Raw genomic sequence first — 24,196 nt, forward strand, 5'->3', positions numbered from 1 at the left:
TTTGCCTGGTTGCTGCTTTTCCTGTTGTCTGGTCAATTGCTGGCTGGCCTGTGACCTCTGAGACAAAGACCCGAAAGTTTCACCACTGCTGGTCTGGTTCCCCATAATGGCCCTTGTTTCCTTGTAAAGAAGAAGCACCCCGGACCCTCCTGGTCCGCACCAGACGCCATCTTTGTTCCACCGCGTGGCTTGCATTAGCCAAGGCCTGTTGTCTGGATCGACGATCCGACACCACCAACAGCAGCAGACTACGTCGGACAGCTCCTGCCTCCATCCTGGTCGTGAAGCTCAGCTCCTGGTCCGCGCAGCTACAGAGAGAAGCGACCCTTCCACCACCTGAACGCGGCGACAGCATCTGGTTCCCTCCTGGTTCCAGCACCGTCACTTGCTAGTGATAGAGACTCTGTCCCCTTCCCTTTCAGGACTTCTTCTTCCTCGTTTCATCCTTGGAACCACCGGACTCCTCCATCTGGCTGCCTGCCAGCAACTCCTTGTTTCAGGCATCACCGGGATCAACGCAGCAAACCTGACACCACTTCAGCCCTATGCACCCGCAGTCTGTAGGTTAGGTAACTAAAGCTTCTAGGTGCTGAAGTCTGTGTACACTATCCTAGTGTCCAGGTCCACTGTTGTTTTCCCTCCATCCAGCCGGGTTCGTCCGGAATCCGTAACTTTCTAAACTGTAAGATTCATAGACGTTGGTACGCATCCCGCATGAGAGTTCCCACTCTGCACGTGAGTCCCGGGGGCCTCCTACTCCTTACTTACCTAGCTTGTAGCGTAGGCCCGGCGATCCTCCAGCCTCTGGATCTCCTTACAGTACTTTCTTTTCTCGCATTCCATTGTTTTGAGTATATGGTTTGTCGTGCCCCTAAGGCGCACTTGTAAATATTGTGCGAACTCGTATTTCCTTTTTAGTCAAAGTCAAAAGTCAAAAAGTTTTATTTGTTTCGGTACTCTTTTGAGGACCACAAATTTGATAAAAATGTACATTTAATTATTCATACAATTCAATACATTTTCAATGAAATTTTTAAAAACTTATAAATTTTATAGCAAACATATTCATTAGGTGGCATTTTGCATAAAAGTAGAAAATCTTTTGCTTTGACAATCCTACATGATCAATAGATGGGCTCAAGATATGTTAACCTTGCATTTACAACTTTGTTGTTTGGGCATATAAATAGAAGGTGCTCAAGATTCTGTTTGCCCCCCTGACAAAGGGTACATAGCGAAGAACTGTCTAGTTTCCAGGAAGAGGTAAAGGTTAGAACGGGTAGTATACCCAAACGCAACATCATAATTGCACGCCTTGCGCCGTGTGCGAGAGTATAGTCTAAATACGGCTGTTCTTGCTTATATTCCTGAGAGTCAGCATAAGTCTTATACACAGATAGTTTGTTGCAATGTAAGTGATCAAGCTCATAACTCAGTTTGGGGGTAAAGCTTTTTAAGAAAAGTTTGAGTTGTGCAGGTGTCCACGATGACAAAATTTCTAAGCTGACTTTTGCTAGCTGAAATGCCTCTCTCATATTTCTGGAAAAGATAAGATGGGTGGAATCTTTATCAAATGTCTCGATTTTTAACAGACATCGTAAGGTACCTTCTTTAGAATGGAGAAGGTTGTAGGCCCACCTGATGATACTTGCTACGGCTGTAGCATATGCGCTGGTGATAGAACATTCCAGTCTTAGCGCCTGTACTGGTGTAGAAGTAGAAACTTTCAGTAATTTTTTTAGTGTTTTGCCTTCGTTTAAGTCCATATAGGTCCATTGTTTTAAAGGAATATATTCAGAGGCATATGACAGAACCGGGGGAATCTTAGCTCTGTAAACTTTTATTAACGCAGAGAAATGCCTACTTCCAGTGGCCGAGTACAGGCGTGACATGGCCCCAGCGTGTAAATCACTTTTCCTTTTTAAATGATTAATTTGTTTGATGTTACTCATGTTGTATGAGAAAATTCTACCAAGATAGGTATATTCCTCTACCTGCTCTAGCCTCTCTCCACCCAGTTTCCATTGGTACCTCACACATTTTTTCCTTTTCGAAAATGCAACCACTTTAGTTTTGTTTATATTCGGGATTAGAAAATTTTCCTTGGAGTAGTTGTATAAAATATCTAAAAGGCTTTGTAGTCCAAAAGGCGTTAAGTCAAACATGACTATATCGTCCGCATATAACAGGGCATGTATGCGCTGAGTGGCGATCTTCGGAGGCGTGCATAACCCTTGTTGTAATTGAGATGGTAAGTCACTTAAGTACAGGGAGAATAAAATCGGAGCTAAAAGACACCCTTGTTTTAAGCCATTAGATGTCCGTATTATTTTTGACAAGCCCTTGTCGCTCCCCATTTGAACACGACACCAGGTGTTACTGTGGAGATTTACTATTAGTTGTAGTAGTAGTTCAGGGATACCCATCCTTCTTAGTTTTTTCCATAGGGTTGGTCTATCCACTCGATCAAAGGCGGTGGAGTAATCGATGAACGCCGCGTATATGGGTTGTGATTTCCCTGTAACATATTTATCTAGGATTGTCTGAAAGATTGCTATATTATCTGTGACTGAATGATTCGGTCAGAATCCAGCCTGAAACATGGGAATTAGACCCAACGTAAATGCCCAAGATTTCAACCTGTCCAATACTTCTGCTGCGAAGATCTTCCCGGCAGCGTCCATCAGCGCTATTTGTCTATAGTTTCCTGCTATGTTTCTATTTCCTTTTTTGTATATCGGGATAATTATGCTTCCCTTCCAGGAGTTCGGTATTTTTCCAGAGTCAAAAATATAATTGAACAGTGGTGAGAGCATCAGGCCCCACACTTTAGGGTCGGCTTGGTAGACCTTAATAGGGATCTGATCAGGGCCGGATGCACCCGTACTTCTTGCCTTTCTAATAATCATGGCAATAGAAACTGCAGAAGTCTTGGTGATTTTAGAATCTTCGATTTCCATATCTCGTTCAACAGCCTCTCTTACCATAGTATTCAGATTGGGTTTGTATAAATCGCTCAGGTAAATGTCCCAGGCTTCCTCTGAAACAGGGGTTGCTTCCAACTTCTTTTTGGTTCCAGTCATTTTCGCAATCAAGGACCAGTATTTGCGCTGATTACATTGCTTGACTGCTAGTTGGATATCAATCCAGTTAGAGTCCTGGATCAGTTTTTTCTGTTTAGTTTTTTCTCTTCGTATTTGGTTCTTTAATCTGTTAATTTCCGCTTTATTTACTGAAGAGAAACTCAGATACTGGGCTCGAATCAATCTATTAAGCTATTTTACAATAGGTTGAATCAATCTATTAAGCTTTTTTACAATAGGTTTTAGTATTGCCATGTGCTTAGCCCTCTGACCTCATAAAGAGTTCAGGGGTGTATGTCAGTTAATAAATATCTGTTTATTTTCATAACAACCTATGTGGTGTCCTTTCACTTGGTATTCAAGGGGTTATATGTGGTAAAACAGCTGGATTCACATGCCATTCAGAGTTTAGCCTAAAGACTGCTTTTGTCCACGCTACCAGGATAGCTGGTCTATAAGGTCGACTTACAACCAATCACCATAAGGGTTGTTTGGACTGATACAAGGTGATCACTAGAAGTAGTGAGCATCATATATCAGGCCAACTTCTCACACATATTAATAAGGGGATGGGTTTGGGATCAAAGAGAAATGCTATGCCATCATTGTGTGATGACCAAAATCCCCTTGCCTGCCCAATCAGAAATTGTATTTTTGCGATAACTTTAGGGGTTGGTACATGAATCCCAAAAGGTATAACTAAGGTAGGTTAGTTAGTTGTGGTGTGCGTAATCCTGAGAGAATGCTGAGATGGGAGATGCTGTCGGAGTTTTGATGATGCTGATGCTGTGAATTGCTGAAGAAGATCAGAAAAGAGAATTACTTATCTTAAGCAAATAATTTGAAGAAGATCGCCGAAGAATCTCGAGGAGGAATAGAGTGTCAGAGAGGGGTGCTGCGAGTCGTTGGTGCTAGAGAGGTTCACTGTCCTGTCCTAATTCCTGTCCTGAAGCCTTTGTCATCTGATCTTTCCTAGGGGACCATTACCAGCCCATTGGCCAGGGAGTTGGTCTTCACACCTTCTGTGGAAACGGTATGATACGTAATATTTCCTGATGTACTGCTGTCTCTATCCTCTCTTTTCTGAGCACCGTCAATCTATTTTTTATCTATGAATTTGTGAGAGTATTTGAATTGATTGATTCTTCCTACCTAATGATGAATGGAGTCTGTGGTGTATTTGAATGGTTGACTCACATAACATTTAAACTTTAGATAAAGGTTTTGAAAACTTCCAGAGTCTGTGTTTGTTATTACAGATGAATTATTAACAAGAGAGGTTATGTGCATCGTCACGATCAACTAGTTCAAACTACTTTGGTTCATCGACCAAATGGAAAGAACTTATTGATCAGTGATAAGAACTTAGAGTTAATATGAAATGCTGCAATATTGATCAATAGGTAAACAAACTTTCCCCCCAGCGGCTAACCAGGTGAATTTTAGTAATAGGTGTATGTGTTATTGATGGGCCCAGGTGAATATATGGTACTGGAATATCTGTTGTTGGTGCGCCGTTAGATCAATAGCATTCTGGGATGCCCCACTGAGCGCTCCCCCCAGGTGGCTCTATTAGGATTCGTACAGGAGCACCAACGGGGCAGTCTTAGGCTGGCTGCACTTCTCCTGATATTAGCTAAGCGCAGAGTGGCAATGAGACAAGGACTGCGTGCTCTGCCACTCATAACAGATTGGCTTAAAGATGCTGATTACTGTCGAAACCAGCTCACTCTGTATGGGAATTAATGCTCATACAATCACAGCAGAAGGATATTTGGTCCCAATTAGTGCAATATTTACGGAACCAGGTAACTGAGGTGAATTTAGATGAAGATGTACCTGTTCGAGCCCATTAGAGCATCTACGATCGTGTTGCATGCTGGCCACCAGCACTGCTCTGTCATTCGATTCGTATGCAACTAAACTACCACGATAGTTTCCTCAGTCTGATGTTTTGAACTGAACCAAGTTATACTTGCATGCGGATTCTACTTGTGGTTTTTCTGTTAATGTGTTTTATTTTCCCTTCTTTCCTTTGATATAAGTGGAGCATTTAGTACCAACGCTTTGAATACTATTGATCAGTGTAATGCATTATGACATGTGACCAGTACATTGTAATGGCAATTTTCACATTGCTCTATGTCTGGTATATCAACTGTATTGGGCTTAAATCTTCAAATAAAAAAGACTTATTAACAACAATGCACGAAGAAGTGGAGCATTTTCATGCTCATAATTCTTTTACCTACTTACCCTTGCTGAATATTGACTAAACATATTTAAAGTAGGACTGGATGTAACGTTTATTTTGCACTTGTCAGCTCTTGGTAAAGAGTTTTATCGATACAATAGTAGTGGCGGTAGTAATAACAATGATACTAATGCAATCATTTATACCTATTTCTATATAAAATTGCAGTGCTATATTTTATCATTAATCTTGATAAAGGAAGAGCACAGATGCTCCACTGTTTTTGTCACCATTTTCCTTGATTAGATCGCCTTTTTTTCTAAAACATTTTTGCTTTTTAACTCTACTCAGCTCACAATTTTGTATGTAACTGCATGTTAGTCATGAACTAAAGCAATTTTACTATGAATTGTCACTTTTTGTCTTGCAGTACCACCATGTGGTGAAATATAGGTAACTACAAAAACAAGAACTTCAGCATGTTGATGGTTAGACAGAGCTTCATGTATTTATTATTGGCTTTTTGGGAGCTATGCTACTTCACACCTAATTAACTTTGGGATATTTATCTTAAAATGCTTTATTCAGCTTTGTTTAAGTAATTTCAAGGATAATGACTTCTCTTTAGGAAAGACAATTATCACTGCCAAATCATCAAATTATATGATGAATTAGGATTCGATTCTGCGATTTCTAAATAGCGATTTTTAAGGAATCGCTATTTAGAAATCGCAAAATGGAATGTATGAACAAAATCGCTATTTTTTAGCGATTCCTTATTTTTCTTTATTTGCGAATTCGCATTTTGTGAATTCGCAATTAAGGCATAATTCCCATGCATTCCTATGGGCCAGATGGCCCATAGGAATGATTGTGAAATAATTCTCAAATTGCAAATTCGTAATTTGCTAATCGCAATTTGAGAATGATTTCAAGGGTGCAGGGGTGTCTCAAAGACACCCTGCTGCACCCCTGAAATTTACATGTGTGTGCATGTGGCGCACATACATGCCCTATGGGCATGTATGTGTGTCACATGCCACCCTCACAAATGCCAAATAGGGCATTTTTAAAAGAAATCGCAAATTACCACCAACTACAAGTTGGTGGTAATTTGCAAATTCTTAACACAAATTCGCAATCTCAAAAAGTTACATACATATCATTTAAGGAATCGCAAAATTTGTGATTCCTTAAATGCTTAAGCAAAATAAGGAATCGCAAATTTCTGCGATTCCTTATTTTGCGTTTTTGAAAAAATGCTAAAATGCCTTTTGCGAGTCGCAAAGGCCAAAATTCTGCGAATTTCGGCCTTTGCGAGTAGCAAAGGCTTGATACATCTGCCCCCTAGTCACATAGGTATATTGTGTTGATGTCTGTAGACTTAAATATGTTGCATGTGTTATCACATCCCTGTACATAAGACACATTATGTGTTTCTGTGCTCATGAAATGCATATTTAAGAAATTACACTGTTTATAGCGAAGGCATGATTAAAATTGGGCACTGTTCTAAAAATACTTATCGCAGGACGAAAATGATCGCCTTATATTAAAAAAGATTAATGTGATATGAAGCTATATAGCTGTTACCGTACTGTTCAACCTGGTCATAAACAGTACGGTCAATTGATTTGTCATCTGCTGTTTAGTCAATCATTAATGAATATATTTTGTCACAATATTTTTCTGTGAATTCCTTTCCTTCTCAAATTGCAAACACTTTTTTCTACTTATTTTTCTATCTGCGCGCTCCATTGGGGTAACTTTTGCTATATAACTCAAATTATTGTATAAAATGATTAACATGTGGACCTTGGTTTATTAAATAATTCTCAAGGCTAGATATTTTATGTTGCTGTTGCCTTTAATCTACAATTTGTTGTTATGTAAAATGAGAAACATTTATTTGAATAGAGCTGATCTTGAGTGACATGCTTCTAACTTTGTTGATTCAAAAAAGCTACTGATTAATTGAGTCACTATAAAATATAGAGGTCTTGGACCACTTTTCTATATCCCATGATTAGATTAGGCACCGAGGTGAGAATTATCAGGTTCGAGGAAATTGAGCCCAAGACCCGCCGAGGCGGGTATTGAACTGGACCAGGCCTCTGCATCAGGGTCTGCCGCTCTAACCATTGAGCCACACTACTTCACATTGAGCCTCACTTCTTCTCTTCTCTTCATAGCCCCATAACTGCCTTATGTCTGACTGTGGTTGTACATAAGAAATGTCATCCTTGATGAGTTTTAAGTTCTTCTAGGCCTATCTTCGTTTTTTACTGTATAGTCCCACCCATCCTTCCATAGAAGAGGATGTTTCCTGCTGCCAGGTCATTCTTCACATGGAGTTCCTCCAATATCACATTTCACCCTATTTGTAGGAATGTAGGATCTGTTTTGTATGATTATCCCCACTTTTTGCTTGATGTAATGCTGTTTTCGACTAGGTCAGGGATCCCACTATTCAGGATCCCATTCTATCTGCTCTCTAACTTAAATTGTAATGTTATGTACTTAGGTCCACCCCAGATACTGGGGTACTCTTGTCAGTCCCTAGTGTCGCTGGACTTAGGGGCTCATTAGGATTGCGGTTAATCTGCATCCTCCGGGCCGGAAATTCCACTTAGGGAATGAAGACTCTTTAGATAAAGGTTAGTCGCATCCTCTTTCTTTTAGGGTAGGTTGTTTGAGAAAGTACCCTTTTTCTGCATGATTGCACCACTTTTCCTGTATTGCTGATGTGCTTTGACTGAGTGTGCCCTCGGCACCTGGTATTCAGGTACCAAGGGCCTATGTTCTATCCCTAAAACTGCATTGAGGCCTGAACCCAATTGGCATCTCTGGCCACAGGTCAGCTTTGGTAAATGGTACCACAGGTACCCAGGGCACTGTGACCAGAGAAGGCTGCTAAGGGCTGCAGCACTTCTTTTGCCACCCTTATATACACACACTGCCTTTGCAGGCTGCAGGTTTTGTTGCAGAAAAAAGTAAAGAGTCGACATGGCACATGTCTCTGTGTGCCATGCCTACAACCTACTACCCTGGCAAAGATCTCTAGCTGGCTGTACTATACCAGTGGAAAGGATACAGGTGCATGAGTTCTGTACCCCTTAAAGTCCCTACATCCATTCTTAGACATTTAAGCGCAGTGCTGCCAAAAAGAGTATATGGTGCTGGGAGTTTGTCATTATGAACTCCACAGCACCATAATAGCTACACTGAAAACTAAAAAGTGTGGTATCAAACTTCTCAGAACATTAAACCCATACTGATGATAGTGTGGGAGTTAATGAAAGATGCACATAGAGGGCATCTTAGAGATGCCCCTTAAAAACAAATCCACCACTAGTGTCCAGGCTGAGTGGCTGCTTTCAGCTGCCACCACCAGACATGTTCCTGGACCCCTGGGTTGAGAGCTTGCTGCTCTCTGGGGCCTGAAGCAATGTACATACTGGGACAAGGTGCCAAGCCCTCTCCCCCAGGATAGTCAGAGTCACGAAGAGGAAGCTTCAAAGGCTTGCTGCCTTTGTGAGCTTCCCAGCCCACTTGCTGCTCTCAGCAACTGGTCCCCACTGGTTCTGATCCCCACTTTGGGCGAAGAACCGGCAGGAAAAACAAGTGAGAAAGGGAGGTGTGTACACCACAGTTGGGGGAGGCGAGGTGAAGCACAACTTTCAGTCCACACCATCTTGATGATGGGGGGACTCAGCCAAACAGGGACAGTCTCATGCCCCCTTCCACTGGAGGGTGGCATAATAGGGGGTGTACCCACCCCAGGATAGGGAACCATTGGTCCATGCCTTTTACCTACCTGTAACACCCCTAAATCAAGTATTTAGGGGCAACCCTGAACCTTGCTTCCTCAGATAAGAAGAAACTACAAGAAGAAGAAGAAGAAGAAGGGCCGAACATCTGTGCAGCAGCAGCTAATAAGAGGAAGACTCCCACTGACTTGGCCCCAGCATTACCGTACTACATGCAGCAACCTCGAAAAGCCTGGAGGACCAGCCTTTCTTCAACTCCAAAGACTTTGTCTCCTGTGAAAACCAGTTTTGTTCATTTGACACCGCAAATCTTCCCCACTCTGCACCCGCCATCAATGGCCCGAGCTCGAGTGGGCAAACACCACAAGAATGTCACCCCATCCATCCTGACCCGAGATTCAGCAACCCCTGAACTGCCTCAAACCTCCAGCTGACGCCTGCAGTCTAAATCCAGAAGGTCCCTCCAACCACGACCAGGAGTTGCTAAGAAGATCCGACTCCAAAAGGCACTTTGCACCTGACACCCAATGGCCTAGGGTGGCCAACCAAGTGACCTGCTTGCCAGCAGCCACCAACCGGAGGCCCCCTATCCCCATTGGATAATATTGGGCCTCAGCCCTCTGTATCCTGCCCCTCCTGGTGCAGATGAGGGTGTAACTAGAGTACATCTTTGACCCTGGGAGACCCCTGAGTCTACCCCCAGAACCTCAATCCCCACTACCAACTACTTACCTCAAAACCGATAACACTATTTTCCTCCATAGGATAAATTTAACTGTTTTTCTGTGGAAAGTTTCTAAGTGTGGAGTTAGAGAAACTAAAGAAATTCTTTAAAATTGCATCATCTAACAAAAACTATTCTTCTTACCTGTTTTCAGGGAATGTCCCAGAGCAGTATCTAGGTATACAACTCTGTGCAAGTCTAGTAATCTCAAAAGTTACTTACCTGCTATTTTACTAAAAAGCCTATTCAAGTCTATATTCTGCATTTACTAAGTATTGCATTTCTCTGCATTCATACTGTAAATCAAACCAAAGTTGCATGTATAATTATCATTCAAACTGTATTTCAATTGCATTACTTCTCTAAAGTATGTTTTGCTTACCTGTGCCAGGCTTGCTTGCTTCTAGAAAATAAAATAACTAAAAGAATATTTTTATACATAAACAATTGGTCTGAAGTTCAGTCTTTTAGTGTGTGAATTCATTTGCTGACGGAGGGGGTGCAACACATAATTAACACTGTCCTCTGATACTGCCTTACTGCTGGACCACACTACCACAAATAGAGAGTGAGATACTATCTAACTTTACCTCTGCCTACCTTTGGGGGTCCACTGGACTCTGTGCACACTATTTCTCACTTTGGTGTAGTATATACAGAGCCAGATTTCTACAAGCCTGTTACTCCCATTGCTAATCCCACTCGGTTTTTTCATCCCCGGACGTTACTGAGTAGTGGGACACCAGTACGTGGATTTTAGGATAGAGACTGGGTGAAATTTAAGGAACATATGAGGCCGTTAGTACGATCTGATGTGGGAGATGTTGGGAAATGGGTAGAAGCTAATCAGGCTTCCCAGTGGGCTTTTAATCCCATTTACAGTGTGGGTGATGTTTGCAAGATTTTGAGCCCCTTATAAAGCAGCATGCCCATAAGCACATGTCGGCGACTTAAATTGGTCTTTGGCAGCAATGTTTTGAATCAGAAGCGCCTAAAATTAGAGATTGTGTTTATGTTGGTGAATTGAACCAGAACAAGTTTTTATTAATATCACGGCAATAATAGCAAATAGGAGAAGATTGCATGAGAACAGTCCAAAGATGGTGACTCAGTTCCCAATGTGGGAGGTTCATCCTATATACCACCCTGAATTACCAGGAGTGCAAAATGGCTGCTGTAATGTTATAAGGGCCAGAGAAGCGGCTAGTTTTCAGGAACAATGGGTCTACACTCAGTGGAAACAGAGTGAAGTTTTGTCTCTTAAGACTCATTTACCTGATCCTAGGAAGAATCCAGCCTCCTCCTGCACTGTGATGACTGGCTGATATTAAAATGTGTTTTGATCTTCTTGTTGTAAATTGATACTTGTATAGCACACTACTCACCCGCAAGGGTCTCAAGGCACTTGTACGAATACCGCTGTGGAACCCATCCTGGCTTTCCCTGTGAGGCGTCCACTCCTGGGCACCCCCAAGGTGGAGGCCAGGCATCCTTAGCGTTGTGGGGGCCGTTGTGGAGATTAAGCAAGCTATTGCCCAGAGTTGCAGAGTGGGACTCCATGAATGGAATAGGCACCGAAGCAAGAATTATCAGGTCCAGGGAATTTTGAGCCCAAGGCGGGGAATTGAACCCTGGTCCCAGGCTAGACCTCTGCATCAGGGTCTGCCGCTCCAATCATTGAGCCACACTTCTCCACTTGTTCTGGTTGATATTTGGAGACAGGTGTATACTCAAGAGCATATTGCAGAGTTGGGGGGTACCTGGGACCAAATTAAAGTATGGGATCAGGAACGGAAGCCAGGTGCTAAGCCTAGAGCAGAGGTACTTGCTTTTCCAGGCTGTATCATTACGTATATGCATTCTCTTATTCCAATGAGGAAGGTTGATCAGGACAAGTTAACGGCTAGTTGACAGAAAAAAGATGAGAGTGTGTCTGACTTTTTCCCTCATTTGAAGATATATTCCTGGATTACATAAGGCATGATCTGTCTGTTGATAGAGGTGTTCAGTTGTTTGTTAATAAATTTGGGTCTAATTTCAATTTGATTCCTGAGATTGCGACTCAATTGAAGGCTTCCGAAAGCACCTGGTCCAGCTCTTCTCCTTCTGTTATTTTGAATATGGCACAGTATTATGAGCGTAGAGATAATGAGGAAAAGTAGAGAAGAGAGAAAAAGCATAAGGATTTAAAGAGAAAGTTGTTGTTGCAACAAGCTTTTAGGGGAAATGGTAGAGGATGTGGTAGTGTGGCCTGACAACTTTCACGCACTGGTAGGCAGCCAATTGCCACTCGTATGGGTCAGATTCAGTGTGTATATTGTTCAGAGGATGGACATTGGTATAGCAAGTGCCCTGTGCTTTTGCAGAAGGTGTCGGACCTTAGAGGTCGAGGTTCTCATGGAAAGGGTCATTGAGCTGGTGGGGCAGGCAGGGTTCTGGACGCTACAGCCTCCCAGGTTCGTTCTGATAACAATTACTTTAATTACCCTTAAGATGGACAGTACTACCACGATGATTATGATGTGGATGAAGTGACGGGAATGTCTTACAGGTAGGACAGCCAGGGACAGAGTGGGGGACCAGATCCGATACCTGTAGACCAGCATGGTCCTTATGCAACAGCGGAACTGCAAGGTTCGACTAAGGAATTTTTTGGGTGGACACAGGTACGACGAAAAGTTTTATTTCTAGACATATGGCCCCTGGGGCCGCTCTGTCCGGCCATTATAATGTTTTGGTAGGTTTTTCCCGTGTACAGGTTGTAAGCCCCATTTCAAGACTCCTTGCATTGACCATCGGTCCTTTTACTGTGGATTAGCCTTTTTTTAACTGTGGTGTGAAATTGATGGGTTTGCATTTGTTAAACAAAACTGCATGCTATGACTTATTGTTTAAAAGCAGTTGTATATATGACAATAGGTCCAGATGCGGTGTGTGCTAAGCAGTGCCTGTCCAAAGATGCACCCCTTCCTGTTGAATTTAAAGATGTGCCACCCACTCTGTGGGCAACAGGCGACACAGACGTGGGATTGTAGCAGATATCGCCTGTTTCGATACGTGTTAAGGATGGTGCTATTTTACCTCGTATCCCTCAATATAAAATTCTGCAGGCAGGAGAGCAAGCCTTATTGAAGATTGTGCAGGATTTGATCAAGAAGGGAGTGGTTGAGCAGACCACTGCTAATATTTGCAATAGCCCTATTCTTCCAATTCTTAAAAGGACGCCCTCATGTTCCTCTAATGACCATGTAGATATTGTTCCTTTTTTGATTGATTTGCGCAAAGTTAATAAAATATTAGTCCCTCAGTTTCCAGTTGTTTCAGACTTTACCACTCTTTTGACGATGATTTCTTCTACTGCTAAATTCTTTTCTGTTGGGGGGGGAGCTAGGTGGCATGCGACCAAGATGGCAACACACCAATGAGGCTCTTGCAATCCGTGCACCAAAACACACATTAGCACCATCCTAGCTCGCAAATTTAATTAATCTACCCGTGGAATCAGAGACCTTATCATAAGCAGTCCCATTGCTGCTCTTCATCCAGAACCTGTGCAGCCTGGGAACCCACATTCAGGTGCTGCCACTTCAGTGGGCACAGCACCACGTGACCACAGCAACGAAACTACGCCGTAATCAGTCATCAGAGATCGCATCTTCTCACCAGGGCGGAGGCCGCAGTGCAAATACTAATAACGAGTCACCGAACACCACCAGGCAAGAAGCATTTACCCCACATTCCTGGAGGCAACGTCGCAGATGCCAGCACCAAGATGAGAAGCCGGCGGGAGGACCTCAGTGGGAGCGCTCAGGACGTCTGGTCGGTCCTGCTCCTGGGGCCTGAGTAATCACCAACCCACCAGAGGCCGCGGCCCATCTCTGGGGCGAAGGCCACTAAGACATTTCTAAAATATTGATCATACTGAGCTGTGCTGCATTGGCAGGAAAGACACCCTTACAAAACAGTGTATGGAAACAGGGGCACAGCCACCAGCATTGCGGTGAGGAGCCCGTTGGGGAGACCCCGGTGGGAGCGCTCAGGGTCGCTGGGTTGGGCAGGATCCCGGGGACGTCGCTGTGCCAGTGGGGTGGAAGCAGACATATTGCAGGAGGGCCCATAAGCGGGATACCTTGCATGGACAAACACAGTGGTATCCTACATCTATTAGCCACAAACACTGGCGAAAATGGGTCTGAAATAAGCCGAGCAAGCGGTTCTTCCTCCACCAGCCCATCAAAAATACATCTCCCTGACCAGGTGAATAACCAGGCCCCATCAGTCACTATACCACTCAGTCACTGCGACCCTCCCCAACATTCTCAATACCGGCATCAAGCCTACAGCCCACTCCTACCCCACTGCAACTAGGCCTCAAAGTGCCAGGGATATACGCACCATGGGGGCTTTGCCTCCTGGACGTCACTAAAGAGACAGTGTTGTCAGCATGCTTAGGCACACACGTGGAGGCCACATCATCACTGCATAATTTGAAACGCAGCTGCATACGTCGGCCTCCGCAAGAGCAATCACATATGAATGAATGAATGAATGAATACGAGCTTGTATAGCTCATGGCTACCCAGAGGCATCCCAGCGCTTTAAAGACCAAACAAATATTCACAGCTCAACAGAAAATAAAGGTCTTCAACCATTTCCTGACGGGAAGATGGTTAGATTCCAGCAGAATAGAGTCAGGGAGCTGATTCCAAAATTTCGCTGCATGAAATGAAAAACGTCGGCTACCCATGCGTGCCCGTTTGACCCTAGTGACTATCAGCAATTTTTTGTGATTTAATCTGAGAAATCGCGTGATCTGATGGTGATGAAACATAGGGCGCAGGAGGGCCGGGCCGTTATCAGTGGTTGACTTATGGACCATACACATGGCCTTTAACCAGACCCTTTCCTGCACCGGCAGCCAGTGTAGTAGTCGCAGTGCCACCTTAGCAGAGCTACGTCTAGGGACATCCATAAGAAAATGGGCAGCGCAGTTCTGAACAGTCTGTAAGATTATGATGGTTCCCTGAGGTGCACCCAGATAAACCGCATTACCATAGTCCAAATGTGATAAAATAAGTGTCTGAACTAGGAGGCGACTGGCCTCGGTAGGAAGAAGGGACAGGACCTTTCTGAGGAGTCTGAGCAGACCATAACACGTAGCCGTGACCTTACGAACCTGCACTCGAAAATCCAGACTAGGATCTAGCCATACGCCCAAATTCTTAATTTGTTTTTTTTTAGATGGAGGGGGGCCGAGGCACTCAGGCCACCAAGGGTCTAGATAACTAGGGGCCTTGTATCCTAACATCATAATTTTGGTTTTTGAACCATTAAGTTTGAGGAAAGAGGAGTCCATCCATGCAAGAACCTTACTAAGACAGGGGGACAGATTATTTTCCACTGTCTCAGCAGAATCAGCCCGTGAGAGGGAAACCACCAGCTACGTATCATGAGCGTAGGTGACCAACTGAACTCCCAAGGGAAGAACCACATCGGCCAAAGGCCTCATGTAGATATTAAACATGGTAGGGCTCAGGGAGGATCCCTGGGGAATGCCATACTGCAGGGGGAGCTGATGGCCATTGGCAAAATAGTGATTCACTGATAAACCGAATTGCCCATCAAGAATATAGTGCTGGCAAACCTCTAGAGGTGAAGGTGAGGTGCCCACGTACCCGTTTCCCATTACCCATTGTACCACACTCCCCCTCCACATAATTACTGCAGGCTTAGATCCTCATCCCCTTTGACAAGATGGGCAGAACAGACGGAAACAAACAAAAATCCCATTTGAGGCACACAAAACGCCTCGATCCCAAGTGGAAGAGCACCCAGAGACTGAGACGCCAGAGTGCCAGGAAGAGGACTGGAAGTCGCTACTGGTCTCTAGGAAAAATAGCCTTCTATCCATAGATACCTAAATTGACACCATTAATTCACAAATAGATTCTGTGGTGCACATGTTAGAACAACTTGACCGTTTGTATCACGGAGGTAGAAAACAGAATTTCCGAGCTGAAAGATGGTGCCTCATGTGGGAGAGAACAGATCTCACAGATGGATAGATTGCTCAAAGTCATTGCGGAAAAAAGTGAGGACTTGGTGTTGCATTCAAGGAGGAACAACATGCATATATTCTAGGCCTGGCGGAGACAACCAATACGGGCCGCATGGAAGACTTCATTGAGACAATAATTAAAGACCATTTTGGAGCGGAAGCCTTCTCTCAACACCTAGTCATAGAAAGAGCACACAGAACCCTGAATGCATGGCCACATCCAGGAGCACTACCATGCCCTGTTTTTGTCCAATTCCTTATCTACCCTGCTAGGGACACAGTCCTACCTCTGGCGCGAGAAAAGAAAAAGGTAGAAAATGAGAACACCAGCCTTGTGTTCTACCCAGACGTTACACAAAATGTGCAAGACGCGAGAACAATACAAATACCAATTCCTCCACAACATCGGACCCGAATACCTCAACAAGAGAGTCTCCTTCCATGTACCCAGGAGGAACCACCGCTCCGCCGAACTCATACTGGCAGAGATCCTCCGCATCCACAGAAGCAGAGCAGGCAGGAGAGCCTTCTCCTACATTGCAGCCAAGACCTGGAACAAGCTTCCAGTGAACCTCAGATGCTCCCCAACCCTGCATATTTTCAGGAAGGACCTCAAGAACTGGATTTTCTACTGATCCGGAAATGCATCCCCCAGCACCTTGAGACCCTAATGAATGAGTAGTGAACTTTATAAACCCCTGATTGATTGATTGAATGAGAAGAAAGTTTACCACTGTCGAAAAGAAACTGCAAACCCAGAGTATCCCCTATGCTATGTTATACCTGGTGCGGCTTTGTATGTCACATCAAAGGAAACAACACATGTTCCATAAACCCCAGCAGGCAGCGGACAACCGGAAAAGACACAAGACGACATCGTCCATAACGACCTCCAATAGATCTCATTCAAGATCCACATCTCTGCTGTTGAAGCTGGACTAATAGCGGTCCCCCCAGATAGCAGCATCAAATATCCAACCTAACATGCCAAAAGCTGGGTCCACAGGGCTTGCACCAGTTCCAGCCAACAACACTTCTCCAGAATAGACTAAAAGAACCTTGTAGCCTGCGCGCTCACCCTCCTCCCATTGCCGGTACCGGTCCGCCCAAGGCGAGGTGGTAGACAGGTGGGAAGTAGGGGGGGTGATGGCGAGTCACAGGCCCCTAGCCCTACCCACATGGGTGAGCCCCCTTCTCCTGTACATCCTAGTTCATTTTTCTACTCTTGAAGTTATGCAGTTGAGGGGATGCATGCCCGACAAGTTGGGGACGTCGGAGTGGGAGGTGGGAGGGTTTATTTGCGTTGCACAATTGTTAATGTATATACATGTTCAACACATACACATTCTAGTAGTACTAGCCAGTCCATGTGGTGTCATTAGCCTCAGTACCTGCAACCTCCAAAATGTGGGCTAGTCTTCACTGCATAACATTGAATGTCTGGGAAATAAACAACCCTTGTAAAAAACGACGGGTTATTGTATATTTTGAGAGATATCCAGTGTATGTAGACATACTACAGGAAACTCACCTAGACCCGACCACAAACCCCAACTTTGCCACTAGATGGGCCTCACATCGCTGCCTCTCATCCTACTCCACCTACTCAAGAGGGGTTGCAATTCTTATTAAGCAAAATACACCTTTCATCCTAGGCGGTATATCCACAGACCCACAAGGTCGCTACTGTCTCATGTGCCTGGCCTCACATGACATAACCATTGCCAAGTGCTATGGTCTCAATGTAGACAATCCCCTCTTCCTCCCCACCCTTTGGGATAAAATATTATTTTTGGGCTCCACATACCTACTTTGGGGTTGTGATTTCAATACAATCATGTTCCTGGCAATGGACAGATCTCATACTACTACCCTACACTACACTGCCATGCAGAAGCAACTAGCTGGAACAGCATCTGAAAATTACTTCCTAGATGTATGGCGATACACACATCCCTCAACTAAAGAAACCACGCACTACTCTGTTGTACATTCCTACTTGGTCCATGCTGGACTATTAGTTCATGTCTGTGGGCATGGCCGGCTTGGTGGACACCATCACTCACCTGGCAAGAACGTATTCAGATCACTCCCCGGTGAAGATGGTGCTAACATCTTCTGTAGATCAGCCTCACTACGCTAGGTCACGACTCAATCCAATGCACCTCTTATACACCACTTTCAGAGCCAAAATTGCTAAAAAAAATACAAGAATTTTTTGATTGGAATGTGGACTCCATTGTGAGCCTCACAACTGTATGAGAGGCATTTAAGGTTACCATTAGGGGATCCTTCATGGCAAAGGGTGGGGGTGTCCTAAAAGATATCAGTAATGACCTCCATAGGTTAGAAGCTGACATTAAAATATTAGAATGAGAACTCAGTGACATGACTGACAATCGTCATGTCAGGGCCAAGTTACGGGACAAACTGGCGAAGGGGACTGTCCCCGGTAGGTACTAGCACGCCTTATCATACAGCCCAAATTCTCCAACTATGTAGCGGAAATTCAAGATTCAGAGGGCAAAATCCACAGAAACCTCCCGAAGCAGTTACATACCTTCATGACATACTACAAAACCCTATACACAACACATAGGGGACAGCCACTCGACCTCCCAGCATAATTCAAAGATACAGCCCTGGCCTGGCTGGGAGATTCACAACGTAAATTCCTGGGAGCCGAGCTGGAGGTGAATGAGATTACGGCAGCTATCATGCAAATGAAGTTGGGGCACGCGCCGGAATCGGATGGCCTCCTCATAGAATTTTATAAGACATATAAGATGCAACTCGTTCCTATATTAAAAGCAGTCTTCTATGAGGCCTGGGAGGAGGGATGTCTCCCGACCACCATGAAAGGCCCTGATCACATCCCTTCTCAAACCAGATAAACCTCCCACCCTGTGCGATTCATACTGCACTCTTTCACTGATCAACTACGATACTAAAATTCTTGCAAAGGTCCTCTCCAACAGATTAAACCTGTTAATGGATAGGCTGGTTCTACCAGACAAATCCTTATTCATCCCAAACCGTGCAATGTCCCACAACCTATAGAGCCTCCTTGCAACTTTGCAAGACCCCTGCAGTACCGCAGTTGCAGTATTCCTTGATGCCACAAAGACATTTGATTCTGTGGAGTGGGATTATCTCCTAAGTACCCTGTGAAATATGGGGCAGCCCCCAGCTTTCCTCGGATGGGTGGAACTCCTGTATTAACAACCTAAAGCTACTATCCTCCTCAATGAAGCTAGGTCTTCCAGTTTTGCCATCACCAGAGGCACAAGCAAGGGCTGCCCCCTGCCCCCCATACTATTTGTCCTGGCCATAGAGCCACTATCCACAAATATTAGGCAGCACCATAAGGAGCTGCCCCTGTGTCTCCATCCAGGCAGCTCATAATCTCACTCTTTTTCGGACGATCTCACACTTTATCTCAAAGATCCACAAGACAATCTTAACCCTTTACTAAGAGAAATCACTACATTCGGGGCAATCCCAGGCATAAACATCAACTGAACCAAATCATCAATTTTCTCACTCACAGATACGACTACCCCGTATATTTAAGATTACCCACTGACATGGAAGTGCAAGGAAATCGAATACCTGGGGGTTCAGGTCTCCAGAAACTGGGAGGAATTAATGCAGGCCAATTACGAGGTTACTTTGGAGAAAGGCAGAGAGGCCATCATGCAGTGGCTAACCTTGCCCCTCTCCATGACAGGGAGGATATCCTTGTTCAAATTATATTATTACCTAAGTTTCTATACCTTTTTACCAATATATCATATAACCCTGGCAAATACTTCTTCAGTGCATTAAATACACAAATAATCCGCCTGGTATGGGGGGCAAACAACCAATACTCAGGTTGGACACACTGACAATGCCATTCCCACAAGGAGGCTACGAGGTGCCTAACTTTTAACTCTACTGCTATTGTGCCAAGGCACATTTTGCCACTTACTGGTTCCGCCTGCCTCCCTTCATGCCACATGGCCCCCCCTCCTCGGGCTTTCTGTTTAACCCCAGTAGGGTGCGAGAGTAAGACCCCACCACAGTCGCATGCACCAACTCGGCTTAAAAGAAAATTTCTCCCTAGCTAGATGTAACCATGTTAAACAAAATGGCACTGATCTTTCATCTGTCCCTTCAGGTCACATATGAGTTGCAATGTTGGTGAATGCTAGAAAAACTGCAGTTCACCATGGAGGGCACCTTTTGATCCAAGGAGCAATTCTTCGGCAAAAACATTCCCACCACCATGGAGTTATTCATGTTTGTAAAGCTCAGACAAAGCGTAAAGGGAGGTAAACCGGCATTCCCCTTGGAGCCACCCACGCTATCACTGCTTCATATGCTTTTACAGGCGGAACCTTCCCGGCACGTCACCTCACTCATCTACCACCATACACAATAGCCCAAAAAATCCCGATTGTTGACGGCCTGCTCGGAGTGGGACAAAGACTTAGGGGAGCAACTGACGGATAAACAATGGCAATTCTGCTGCATGCAGGCAGAGGCATTAACTGCTAACAGTAGATTGTGGCTCATCCATTATAAATTTCTGCACAGACTAAACTACACCCCGGCCAAGCTCGATACATTTAAACTTAGGGAGGATGATAGATATGCCAGGTGTGGAGGCAAGGGCGCTGATTTTCTCCACCTGGCTTGGCTGTGCCCTGCTATCCTAGACTGGTGGCAACATGTGTTTGTGGGTATGGCACACATTATTGACATGCCACTACAATTAGCACCAGCCATGGCCTTATTGGGATGTACAAATAATGTTGGCACTGCATATAAAACGTTTTTAGCTCTGGGATTCCTAATTGCCAAGCGTAAGGTAGCATGCTGATGGGGGAAAGGCTGAGCTCCCAAATTTAAAGACTGGCTGCACGTCACACAACATGGCAGGAGCAATCACTCAGCTATGCCGAACTACTACCACCCACCTCCAGGCCCAGAGATGTATGGAGCCCCCTAACAACATACCTTCTTTCCACAACTAAAAGTACAGAAACCACCCCCATGACACACAACGGGGACGAAGTCCAGGAGAGCACAACTCCTCAAGATAGTCAATAGGGTACCACAGCCCATTACCCCAATATAGACGTGAGAAAGCGACACCTGAGGTAGTCATTGAACAGCATATAGATATGCATACCTGTAGCCGCATACACAGTGATATGCCAACCAACCCATAGAAACACAGGAAACCCGGACTAATGTTGTCCATTACTATTCTAAGATGTATGTATTTTAAATCATAAATGTGCCATATGAAGCAATGAACATGTATAATTAGACCAGTAATACAGTGCATGGCAGGGGGTTCAGTTCCCCAAGTTGGGAAGTAATTTTTTTTGACTATATGCTTTGTTACTTGTGACTGCATTATTATGTACCATTGACAAAATTCAATAAATAAAAAATAAAGAATTCTGTTATCTACTTGAAAAATGCATTCTTTAATGTTCCTATTCATCCATAAAACAGGTATTTGTTTGGTTTTACCACAGCTGGCAGAAGATTTAGATTCTGTTGAGCTCCTCAGTGCTATGCTGAAAGTCCGAGCATATATAGCCAAAAGTTAAAGAGACAAATTGGATTCCCTTTCACTTTCTTCAGGTAATGTTTTGGTGGAGTACATTGATGCCTTACTCATCGCTTCTAACACAGAACAAAGTTATATGGACAGTGCAGTTAAGTTTTTGTTGCATTTGGCAAACCTCCAACATAAAGTTTCTCTTTCAAAATGTCAGTATAGTAGACAGGAAGTCACCTACTTAGGTCACCTACGGTTGAGGGAAGGTAGGAGATTGGCCCAGGAGTGTATCATTAACCAAATGCCCATACCGCAGACTCAGAAAGATGTGCGTGCTTTTATAGGTATCATTCTTATTGCCAGCAGTGGATACCTAACTACTCGCTATTATTTAAACCCCTTCTTCCTCTAGCGTTAAAAGATGTGCATGAACCCCTGACTTGGATGCCTGAATGTCAGCAGTCATTTGAGCAATTGAAAACTGTGCTTTGTTCAGCTCCAGTACTCGGCACCCCAGACTATACTAAATCGCGTGTGCTGTACATCCATGAAATGGCTGGTTGCGCGCTTTCTGTTTTAAGACAAAAGTTTGGAGATAAGCAACAGCTGTGTGCCTATTTATCTGCTGTGCATGACCCTGTTGCACTAGCCTTCCGGAGTTGTCTAATAACAGTCATGGCTGTAACTCAATCAGGCAATCGGCTGGACTCGTACTTGATACTGATCTTACAGTCATGGTACCCCATGAAGTAGATACACTTTTGAATGAAACAAAGACAAGGCACCTCACCAGTGCACATCTGACAGGCTATGAATTAACATTGTTCGCTAAACACATCTCAATCAAAACATGTGCCACTCTGAATCCAGACACATTACTGCCCCTTCCTTCTGATAAGGATGAGATTGTTAAGCATGACTGCATCTTTCAGACGGTAGAAGGGACAAAAGAACGGTTAAACTTGACTGATGTTCCCTTATCTGACCCTGAAGTGGAACTATATTTTGATGGCTCTTGCTTAAAATTACCAGATAGCACTACAACTTCTGAATATGCTATTACTACGCTGTGTACGGTAGTTGAGACATCACGAGTTCCCTATCAGTCAGCCCAAGCTGCAAAGCTTGTTGCCCTAATATGAGCTTGTTAATTGAGTCTAGGATTATTGGCAATATTTATAATGACAGCCAATAGCCTGCGGAGTCATGCATAATTTTGGGTGACTCTGGGCGGAGAGAGGGTTTCTTACTTCCCAAGGCACCAAAATCAAGCATGGGCACCTCATATTTTGGTTCTATCTGCTTTGACACTCCCTAAACAATTTGCAGTAGTCAAGTATAGTGGTCATCGGAAAGTCATTGATGATGTAGGATGAGGAAATGCTTTTTCAGATCAGACAGCTAAGGAAACGGCCCAGACTAAAATAAAAAGAATGTTTGTAGAAAGACCTACTAGGTCGGTGCCTGAAGTCACCATGTTTAATGATAAACTTGAGAATGTGTAGGAGATACAGAGTGAGGCCACACAAAGCAGTGCACAGGCAGTCCTACATGGACAATGTATTTATACAAATGTTACATCATGCTCATAATGTGTCCAATACAACTAATTGCATTGCTGTATTTTGAATGCTAAAGTAGTTCTAATGAGGTGAGGATTGAACACAGCTGAGGTGTGTCTTCAGTGATATCAGACACCGCAGCCGCCGCAGCAGCAGGACTAGCGTGAGGAGGGCGCTAAGCGGCAGACCCGAAAACATCTGACGCTTCAGCCCGCAGCCCCATCAGCAGTTCGGGCGATGATTGGGCCGGGGCTCGGGTGGTCCGGGGCATTGACGAGCCGCGAGTCGAGGGCAGTTCCGCGTCCTCATTCACTTGCCTCTCACATTGTGGGAGTGAATGCGAAGTAGCAGGGGTGCGAGTGGGCATACTCTTTACAAGGCGGAACCGAAGTAAAAGTAGCCGACTTGCTTCACCACCCCCCTGTTGCCCACCCCATCGCCTGTGCTGCTGTGTGGGACCAACCCAGTGGAGGCACTTCTAACGGCCGGCAGCGAGTCAGCGAAGCAGACCAGTCCAACCAGAAGTGAGGATCCGGCGGCAAGAGGCACAGAGAGTTGAGCATGCAGAGCAAATTGCAGAGTGGAGTAGCAGCGCTAAATTGGGTAGGGTAAGGTTGGGTTGGGTTGTGTTGGATTGAGCAGGGTCACACTATCTTCACTGCTCCCCCCTCCCTTCTTGCTCCACCCGTCCACAGCTCTAACGGCTGTGACACTAGTGTTTTTATTTGCACCTTCGCACCCCTGTATCCAGCCCCAAGTGCCAAACTGAGCCGGAGAACTAAACTGAAATTAAAAACGTGTGGAATCAGCAGCACCATGATTCAATTATGATTCAACCACATCACAACCATATTAAATCGCAAACCCAGTCTCAGGGCACTTGAACTGTCCTTACTGTCCTCTCTGTCCTCATTGCCTGACGGCCTGATTGCATTAGATCTTCCCAAATTTCACTTGATTACACCTCTGGCAGACTTCAAGAGACTAGACGTGTGGCTTGCAACAGGCCTGAAAGCAAAGCCAAGTAACCAGAGCAGGCAAAACAAGCAAAGCAGCACAAGGCAAGGCACGGCAGAGGAAAGCAAGACAAGGGAAGCCTAGCAAAGCACAACACAAAGCAAAGCACCAAGCAAAGCAAAGTAAAGCATCAAGCACCAAGTACCACAACCCAGGAAAAACCAGAGGAGCGCCCCCACCCAAATCAAAGCACAAGGCTAAGGAGGAGGTAACAGCACTCACTGCAGC

Source organism: Lissotriton vulgaris, chromosome 2_1 (genome assembly GCF_964263255.1).
Source record: "Lissotriton vulgaris chromosome 2_1, aLisVul1.2, whole genome shotgun sequence".
NCBI classification, from domain to species: domain Eukaryota; kingdom Metazoa; phylum Chordata; class Amphibia; order Caudata; family Salamandridae; genus Lissotriton; species Lissotriton vulgaris.